The sequence below is a fragment of the Oncorhynchus masou genome, chromosome 28 (genome assembly GCF_036934945.1).
Source record: "Oncorhynchus masou masou isolate Uvic2021 chromosome 28, UVic_Omas_1.1, whole genome shotgun sequence".
In the NCBI taxonomy this organism is placed as follows: Eukaryota; Metazoa; Chordata; class Actinopteri; order Salmoniformes; family Salmonidae; genus Oncorhynchus; species Oncorhynchus masou.
Genome location: NC_088239.1, coordinates 64,452,948 through 64,462,756, shown reverse-complemented (window position 1 = coordinate 64,462,756; position 9,809 = coordinate 64,452,948). Strand labels below are relative to the sequence as shown.

The window sequence follows — 9,809 nt, the reverse complement described above, 5'->3', positions numbered from 1 at the left end:
GGATGTCTTCTAACAAACAAGCCAATTCATCTATTAGGGTTAATCATGACAATAAGGAAAAAGGGTCCGTCTTGTACAGATGTCTTCAAATGTGAAATGAATAGGAATTATGAAAAAAGGGATTCCTCACAAACTATGATTTGAGCTAGTCAAACAGTTGCCATTAAGTCAGCATATTTTTGACAAGTCTTACAATGCATTATAACCACATAACACAATATAGTTGTTCAGACTTCCGTGGAAGAGCATTAGGTAGATACATTAACTATGGAGGGGTTTAAGATTAATATACAGTATGATGCCACACACAGTACATTCTGAAAGTATTCAGACCACTTTACACATTTTGTTACGTTATAGCCTTATTCTAAAATTGCTGTAAAAAAAATGTCCCTCAAACTACACAGAATATCTCAATGACAAAGCAAAAACTGGTTTTAAAATAAAAAAATAAATATCAATAAATGTAATCAATTTCAGAATAAGGCTGTAACATTACACAATTTGGAAAAAGTGAAGCAGTCCGAATAGTTTCCAAGTGCACTGTATTTCTAGTTGGTGTTACCCCTATCTCAAACTCAAAGGTATTCTCTCCACGTGTGTAAGCAATGGAAACTCCTGGTCCGTCAGGAGGTAAATCAGGTTTGCTCTGGGGGCACCTACCTGTGTGCCAAACGACTATAAACTGCTTCAGATAACAGATGTTCAAGCTGGTGGACAGGGACATTGTGAAACGTCAATCAGGGGAGCCGAAACATTCATGATAGTCAGCTGAATAATATCCACTATCCAGGTGGTGAGTCAAAGAGGATAAGGTTTAACCCAGGCTATTTGTGCCCCGTCAGTGCAGGATTAGACCAGGAGAGTTTAACCCAGGCTATTTATGCCCCGTCAGTGCAGGATTAGACCAGGAGAGTTTAACCCAGGCTATTTATGCCCCGTCAGTGCAGGATTAGACCAGGAGAGTTTAACCCAGGCTATTTATGCCCCGTCAGTGCAGGATTAGACCAGGAGAGTTTAACCCAGGCTATTTATGCCCCGTCAGTGCAGGATTAGACCAGGAGTTTAGGCTATTTACAGTGCAGGATTAGACCAGGAGAGTTTAACCCAGGCTATTTATGCCCCGTCAGTGCAGGATTAGACCAGGAGAGTTTAACCCAGGCTATTTATGCCCCGTCAGTGCAGGATTAGACCAGGAGAGTTTAACCCAGGCTATTTATGCCCCGTCAGTGCAGGATTAGACCAGGAGAGTTTAGGCTATTTATGCCCCGTCAGTGCAGGATTAGACCAGGAGAGTTTAACCCAGGCTATTTATGCCCCGTCAGTGCAGGATTAGACCAGGAGAGTTTAACCCAGGCTATTTATGCCCCGTCAGTGCAGGATTAGACCAGGAGAGTTTAACCCAGGCTATTTATGCCCCGTCAGTGCAGGATTAGACCAGGAGAGTTTAACCCAGGCTATTTATGCCCCGTCAGTGCAGGATTAGACCAGGAGAGTTTAACCCAGGCTATTTATGCCCCGTCAGTGCAGGATTAGACCAGGAGAGTTTAACCCAGGCTATTTATGCCCCGTCAGTGCAGGATTAGACCAGGAGAGTTTAACCCAGGCTATTTATGCCCCGTCAGTGCAGGATTAGACCAGGAGAGTGCCACACTTCTGCCCAGTGAACACACTGAGTCACACTCACTTCCTCACTCAACGGCCCTTCTCTAGACCGACAGGTACACGCACACAGAAAGGTAGCCTAGTGGTTAGAGTGCTGTGCCAGTAACCGAAAGGTTGCTGGATCGAATCCCCGAGCTGACAAAGTAAAAATGTGTCTTCTGCAAGGCAGTTAACCCACTGTTCCCCGGGTGCCGAAGACGTGGATGTTGATTAATGCAGCCCCACGCACCGCTCTGATTCAGAGGGGTTGGGTTAAATGCGAAAGACACTTTTCAGTTGAATGCATTCAGTTGTACAACTGACTTCCTTCCTTCCCAAACAGACAGGTCGAATGTCAAGGGTCGGTCCACACAAGAATAGTAATACAAACGTAGTATTGTCATTACGCTTCTGCTCAAATCTACTCCCTCACCATGTCCCCATTCTCATAGAGACATGTTACACCCAAAAAGCCATCACAACAGGCCGTTTAACTGGAGAGGCAGAGGGCGAAATCACTTCCACCTTGCCTTATACTTACAGGGCCAGGCAACAACAACATTAGTTAGTTTATTGTTCAGTGTAAACTGCCACCACAGTACAGGTTAGGCTGTATGAGAGAGTGTCACTCTCGGTGTACAAACGGACGTTGACAGAAAAACCTTCTCTAAAAAACAACACATTTTAGCAGGACAGCCTTCATCAGTGATATTTATCCTGTGGTACAGTATACAACTCATGACAGATTAAGAGGGGGGGGGGGGAGCAAAACGTGATTGTCTAATGACGCTTTATACTGGGAATCAAGGAGCCAAGGGCAAAGACTATACAGAGAAAGTAGGCCAGTCCTGCTTGTGTGCTGTGCCTAGCAAGGTTTGCCAGTCTCAGTGATATGCAAAACCTCTCCGCCTCATTCACAGCCATTATTGTGCACCATGTGAAATCAGCACATAGCTAGCAAGCAATCAGTCTGTCTGGCAGTGGAATAGAGCGTTTTTAATCAAACAAACCACCGCATGTCCTCTGTTGTGTAAAAAAGGTAAATGGATTCAAGCCAGGTTGATGTTCTTGCCCTTTGTGCGGTTGTCTGTGCCCAATAATGTTTGTACCATGTTTTGTGACGCAACCATGTTGTGTCGCTACCATTGTTGTCATGTGTTGCTGCCTTGCTATCTTGTCATCTTAGGTCTCTCTTTATGTAGTGTTGTCTCTTGTGTGTTCTGTCCTATATTTGTATTTTATTTGTTTTATTTTTAATCCCAGCCCCCGTCCCCACAGGAGGCCTTTCGGTAGGCCGTCAGTGTAAACAATAATTTGTTCTTAACTGACTTGCCTAGCTAAAATAAAGGTTCGGTCTTGTTTGATCGAGGCAACAAAGGAAACCCTGTTGAGAGACAAATTGTGTGGAAATATAAAATCTCTGCTGTTTGTGCATTCTATTACATTAATTTCCTGGCAAATGAAACATTACAGTACAATACTTTTCATGTTGTAAATCAAGTAAAAATGTCTTAGATTATGGCTTGTTTACTAGCTTCTAGTTCAGCAAGGCATTAAAATAGCCAATAATTTACAACACTGCTTTCCAATCTGAGCAAATCAAAAGTCTCTCTTATCTTGACCCATGACAGCAACAAGTCATGATTCCTCTTGTTTTTTTACATCTTTGAGCTTTTCTTCCTTGTCAAGAGATGTCAGGTGAGCTGACGTCACCCCAATATCCAACAGACAGGCACACAGAAAGAGCAAGAAAGAAACACAGAAAGAGAGGGGGGGAGGGGGGTAGAGATTATGTGCTCTTCCTCCCCAGCTAAAGTATCTGACACTAATGCACTATGAGTCATATTTTGGTCATTGGGGATTACTGCTTTCACAGAAATTATTCTGTTGAAATTGTTAAAACGTAATACGTAAAAAATATATTCACATATTGCATGTCCTTTTAGCCTGCATGTCCTTTTAGCCTGCATGTCCTTTTAGCCTGCATGTCCTTTTAGCCTGCATGTCCTTTTAGCCTGCATGTCCTTTTAGCCTGCATGTCCTTTTCTACTTGAAAAAGGGTCATCATATTGTTGTATTAGAAAGACTGGATAATGTCACAACACAAATACCAAACATCAGGCACTTCTTCAGGTGGCTGAATGGTTCAAGTGGCATCACAGATAGAAATATAACAAAACAGAGACAATGCTAGGCCAATTGTGCGCCGCCCTATGGGACTCCAAATCACAGCCGGATGTGATTCAGCCTGGATTCGAGCCAGGGACTGTAGTGACACCTCTTGCACTGAGATGTAGTGCCTTAGACTGCTGCGCCACTTGGGAGCCCAAAATACTTACTGTTAGTATATTTAAAACCAAATATCTGACAAATGGCATGAGAAATATGGCACACATAGGAAATATGAATCTTAAAAAACATATTTTTAGACTTTGACTCGCGTAGTATTTTACTGGGCGACTTTTACTTGAGTCATTCTCTATTAAGGTGTCTTTACTCTGACTCAAGAAAATGGGGTACTTTTTCCACCACTGTTTACATGGGACAACAGCCCTCCCATCTGTTCTCCACATAATCAAATCAGTTATCAGATATATGCATGCTTATTCACTCAAAGCACTAACCAGCAAACCATCTATTGGTGAGCTTTGACCCTGCCCATTTAGGCTACAATCAACTACAGCCTCTCTTAATTTGTTTCAGTTACTCCCAATCAATGTTCTTATACAGAAGAAGACCCCTGGTGATTTGCAGATGAAAGGAATAGATTACATGGCATAGTACAGCATGTCCTGAAAATACAGAGCAGTGAGGACATCCATTTCATATTAAGCTGTTCTTTAATATAAAATAGGTCATGCCGTGGATTATAAATATTATGAGTTTCAGAGGGACTGGACCAAATGCACTAGTTTACACAAAGAACTGGGATGTGAGGAAGAGCGCTATATAACTTACAATCCTCTGGACGATGCAGTGCTACAGTGATATGTCACAGTACTATGAAAGATTGCATGAAACTTAAACTCCAAAGACAATCTTAAAGACACACCTACAGTATTCATGGGAAGAAAACAATTATATATTTGGCTTATGTTCTAATGAGGTACCAGATAGAGAATCTGTGATAATCTCAAATAATATTCCTAAGAGTCGACACTCCTTTATTCCAGTTTAAGGAAACGTGGTAATCATACTGTGTTGGTAAACATCCTCTATAGAATGCATGGCCCACAAGATACTGCCTTGATAGGAATCAAACATTCCCCCAGCGTTACAGCGCCACAAGGCTCAATCATACACAATAGGGAAGCAGCAACACCCAACTTACGGTGCTGCGTTAACGTCATCACAAAGCATCTCAGATGACCCCAACAAGGCAACACATTCGCCTTCCCTGGTTCACAGTCCTTCCCTGGTCTGTCCAATTCAAAAAGGTAGAAGGAAGAACAGGCTTGGTTCTCTACCAAACTCTGAATTCTTCAAAACACTCTGGCTGCTGAGTCCCAAGTAGCCTACATATGACAGAAGAACCAAACCTACACTCACTGAACAAAACATACTGTTTGTCATTAAGGTTACCTTTTGGATCGTCTGAGCATGGCCCCGCTGAGAAAGTGTGGCATGGTAAAGTTGGAGAGCACCGTCCAGAGACTGGAGTCCGACATTGTGCCAAAGTCATGCCAGCCTCCTCCAGGAAGCGGGATGTAGGGTCTCAGAAGACACGGTGAAGAGAAGCGCCGGGTGTCAGTGACATGGGGGTGGGGGGCGACCCATCCCCTACAACAGTCCCAGCGACAAGCACCCTTACTCAAACAGACACCCTCCTCCTCCAAGGCTGCAAACTTACTCTGCTGTACGGGCACATCTGAAGCCAGCTGCGGCATACACACACACTGGCAGAGCAGACACTGCAGCGTCCTTTAACTGCTGCCCCAAAACCAAAAAAGAAAAAGTACTCCAGGGATTGCCAACACTTTAACATCAGGTGGTTATAAGCCTCTACGACAGGGACACCTTATAACAGCATACTTTTGCTTTTCCTGTCTGTGTATATCTGTATCCCATACACTCACTCAACCTGCTCCCTCTCTACCAGCTCAACATGCTCCATATCATGTAACAGGCGGCATCTACCACTCCGCGTCCCAGGCAGGGGGAGGGGTTAGTGTGGCGCTGCATCATCAGCAGACATTGCGGTGCATTCACAGCTTTCACAATCTGGCTCACCTCCAGAACGTCCCATGGGCTGGCCGGTCTTAAGCACACATTCTTGACAGTTAGCTGTTGAATTTGGCTGAGATCAGCCTGCATGTGTGTGTTAAAAGGGGGGCTGGGCAGGCAGCTGGGTAAGAGGAGAGGCATGCAGCCACACGATCAACAGGAGATAGCATGGCGTCAGTGATCTCAGTCAGGTTCCTGTTACACAGTGTGCCTCCACCTGAGGAGCCTGGTGCGATACCTCTCCCTGGGGGGAAACACTAACACTCATTGACACCCAGTCAAAGAAAAAGGATGGGAACCAATTACAGGACACAGGCATTGATTACTCACTAATGCAGTTCTCCAAAACAGTGGCCAAAGTTCAACCAAGGAGTCTTTCCTGAAACCACGTTACCTGACAAGGAAGAAATCCTGGCTCTATCTAGCTGTAGATGGTCTTCTGTCTGCATTGCACGGAGACTTGCTATGATTCTATCGTACAATCATATGACCTGGCCAAGAAAAAGTCACAGGGTCTGTAAAAACAAGGTCACACGGTCTGTAAAAACCCAGAGTCCCTTGATGATAACAGGGTCACACGGTCTGTAAAAACCCAGAGTCCCTTGATGATAACAGGGTCACACGGTCTGTAAAAACCCAGAGTCCCTTGATGATAACAGGGTCACACGGTCTGTAAAAACCCAGAGTCCCTTGATGATAACAGGGTCACACGGTCTGTAAAAACCCAGAGTCCCTTGATGATAACAGGGTCACACGGTCTGTAAAAACCCAGAGTCCCTTGATGATAACAGGGTCACACGGTCTGTAAAAACTCAGGGTCCCTTGATGATAACAGGGTCACACGGTCTGTAAAAACCCAGAGTCCCTTGATGATAACAGGGTCACACGGTCTGTAAAAACTCAGGGTCCCTTGATGATAACAGGGTCACACGGTCTGTAAAAACCCAGAGTCCCTTGATGATAACAGGGTCACACGGTCTGTAAAAACCCAGAGTCCCTTGATGATAACAGGGTCACAAAAACCCAGAGTCCCTTGATGATAACAGGGTCACACGGTCTGTAAAAACCCAGGGTCCCTTGATGATAACAGGGTCACACGGTCTGTAAAAACCCAGAGTCCCTTGATGATAACAGGGTCACACGGTCTGTAAAAACCCAGAGTCCCTTGATGATAACAGGGTCACACGGTCTGTAAAAACCCAGAGTCCCTTGATGATAACAGGGTCACACGGTCTGTAAAAACCCAGAGTCCCTTGATGATAACAGGGTCACACGGTCTGTAAAAACCCAGAGTCCCTTGATGATAACAGGGTCACACGGTCTGTAAAAACTCAGGGTCCCTTGATGATAAGGTCATATGGTCTAAAAACTCAGGGTCCCTTGATGATAACAAGGTCAGATGGTCTGTAAAAACTCAGGCTCACTTGATAACAAGGTCACATGGTCTGTAAAAACCCAGGGTTCCTTGTCGGGACCTGTGATACAACACGCTCCTAAATTGTGAAGCAATGATGCTAACGTCAGGTAGCAGTGCAGGACTCTCAGCCCCCCTTTCTGTGTCCCAGTAGAGCCATGTGACAGGCACATCCCTACTCTAATTATGGTTTAGCTCTGCTTCTGGGCTCCAGATAAGTGAGGGTGATTTCAAAGGCAAACACTTTTACCGGTACATTAGTTGTTATTAGATGGAGCTGTGCAGACTAGTCCGAAGTTAGCGTTACATATGCAAAGAACGGGTTGTTAATAGCTGGGTTGTTTTTGAGATATTGAGATATTCATTCAGTGTGGTTAATATTAGGGATGTCTACAAAAGCACGTTAATAGGCCCCTGTGGAGTGGATTTACAGTGGTTAAATGTACACAAAATATGTTTTATTTGTCAATAACTTCACCATCTTTTGACCAGTCTCTTAACCTGTTACATCTATGGGGGCGCTATTTCATTTTTGGATAAAAAGACGTGCCCGTTTTAAGCGCAATATTTTGTCACAAAAAGATGCTTGACTATGCATATAATTGATAGCTTTGGAAAGAAAACACTGACGTTTCCAGAACTGCAAAGATATTGTCTGTGAGTGCCCCAGAACAGATGCTACAGGCAAAACCAAGATGAAACTTCAACCCGAAAATGAGTAGGATTTTTGAGGCTCTGTTTTTCATTGTCTCCTTATATGGCTGTGAATGCGCAAGGAATGAGCCTGCCCGATCTATCGTTTCCCCAAGGTGTCTGCAGCATTGTGACGTATTTGTAGGCATATCATTGGAAGATTGACCATAAGAGACTACATTTGCCAGGTGTCCGCCCGGTGTCCTCCGTTGAAATTGGTGCGTCATCTTCAACTGCACGTCTTTTTCCAAGCGATTCACCGGAGAAAGGAGACTACCATGAACGATATATCAATGAAGAGATATGTGAAAAACACATTTGATTGATTGATTCTAAACAGCGTTTGTCGTGTTTCAGTCGATATTATGGAGTTAATTTGGAAAACAGTTCGCCGTTTTGATGACTGAATTTTCGTTTTTTTTGGTACCCAAACGTGATGTACAAAACGGAGCGATTTCTTCTACACAAAGAATCTTTCAGGAAAAACTGAACATTTGCTATGTAACTGAGTCTCCTCATTGAAAACATCCGAAGTTCTTCAAAGGTAAATGATTTTATTTGAATCCTTTTCTGGTTTTTGTGCAAATGTTGCCCGCTAAATGCTACGCTAAACGCTACGCTAGCTATCACAAATGCTTGTTTTGCTATGGTTCAAAAGCATATTTTGAAAATGTGAGATGACAGTGTTGTTAAGAAAAGGCTAAGCTTGAGAGCTGGCACATTCATTTCATTTCATTTGCGATTTTCATGAATAGTTAACGTTACGTTATGCTAATGAGCTTGAGGCTATAACTGGATACAGGTTTTTTTCAAAGCCAAACGTGAACAAAACGGAGCGATTTGTTATACACAAATAATATTTTTTTGAAAAACTGAACATTTGCTATCTAACTGAGAGCCTCCTCATTGAAAACATCTGAAGTTCTTCAAAGGTAAATGATTTTATTTGAATGATTTTCTTGTTTTAGTGAAAATGTTGCTGGCTGAATTCTAGGCTTATAGCTATGCTAGCTATCAACACTCTTACACAAATGCTTGTTTAGCTATGGTTGAAAAGCATATTTTGAAAATCTGAGATGACAGTGTTGTTAACAAAAGTCTAAGCTTGAGAGCAAATATATTTATTTCATTTATTTTGCGATTTTCATGAATAGTTAACGTTGCGTTATGCTAATGAGCTTGAGGCTATAAATAGAATCCCGGATCCGGGATTGCTCGACGCAAGAAGTTAACATAGTTTGAGAAAAGCTAAGACATGTACCATGTGACTACATTTTTATGTATTTTACCCCCTTTTCTCCCCAATCTCAATCTTGTCTCATCGCTGCAACTCCCCAACGGGGTTTGGAGGTGACGGTCGAGTCACGCATCCTCCGAAACATGACCTGCCAAACCGCACTTCTTAACACCCGCCCACTTAACCTTAACCTGGAAGCCAGCCGAACCAATGTGTAGGAGGAAACACCGTTCACCTGACGACCAGGGTCAGCCTGAAGGCGCCCGGCCCGCCACCAGGAGTCGCTAGAGTGCGATGAGCCAAGTAAAGCTCCCCCCCAGCCAAACCCTCCCCTAACGACGCTGGGCCAATTGTGCACCGCCCTATGGGACTCCCAATTCCGGCTGGTTGTGATACAGCCCGGGATCTTACCCGGGTCTGTAGTGACATCTTGCACTGCCGTAGACCACTACATTACTCGGGAAGCCAGAGAATAAGAATTTGAAGCATATTTTATCATATGTGCTCCTACTGGTATAGTGTGGCATCTTTGAAAGCATCAACGTTCTTTTTCCGAACTCTTCATGGACTAAGAGTCCAAAGATCAAATTTTTTATA

General features: G+C 43.7%; 1 protein-coding gene and 1 pseudogene across 5 annotated transcripts in view; both read right to left on the bottom strand.

Annotated features, from left to right (window-relative positions):
• Positions 1–5,312, bottom strand: part of LOC135518469 (endonuclease domain-containing 1 protein-like) — a 40,036-nt pseudogene extending 34,724 nt beyond the window's left edge.
• Positions 1–9,809, bottom strand: part of mast4 (microtubule associated serine/threonine kinase family member 4) — a 215,220-nt gene that overhangs the window by 98,030 nt on the left and 107,381 nt on the right. The gene's annotated exons all lie outside the window — the stretch shown is intronic.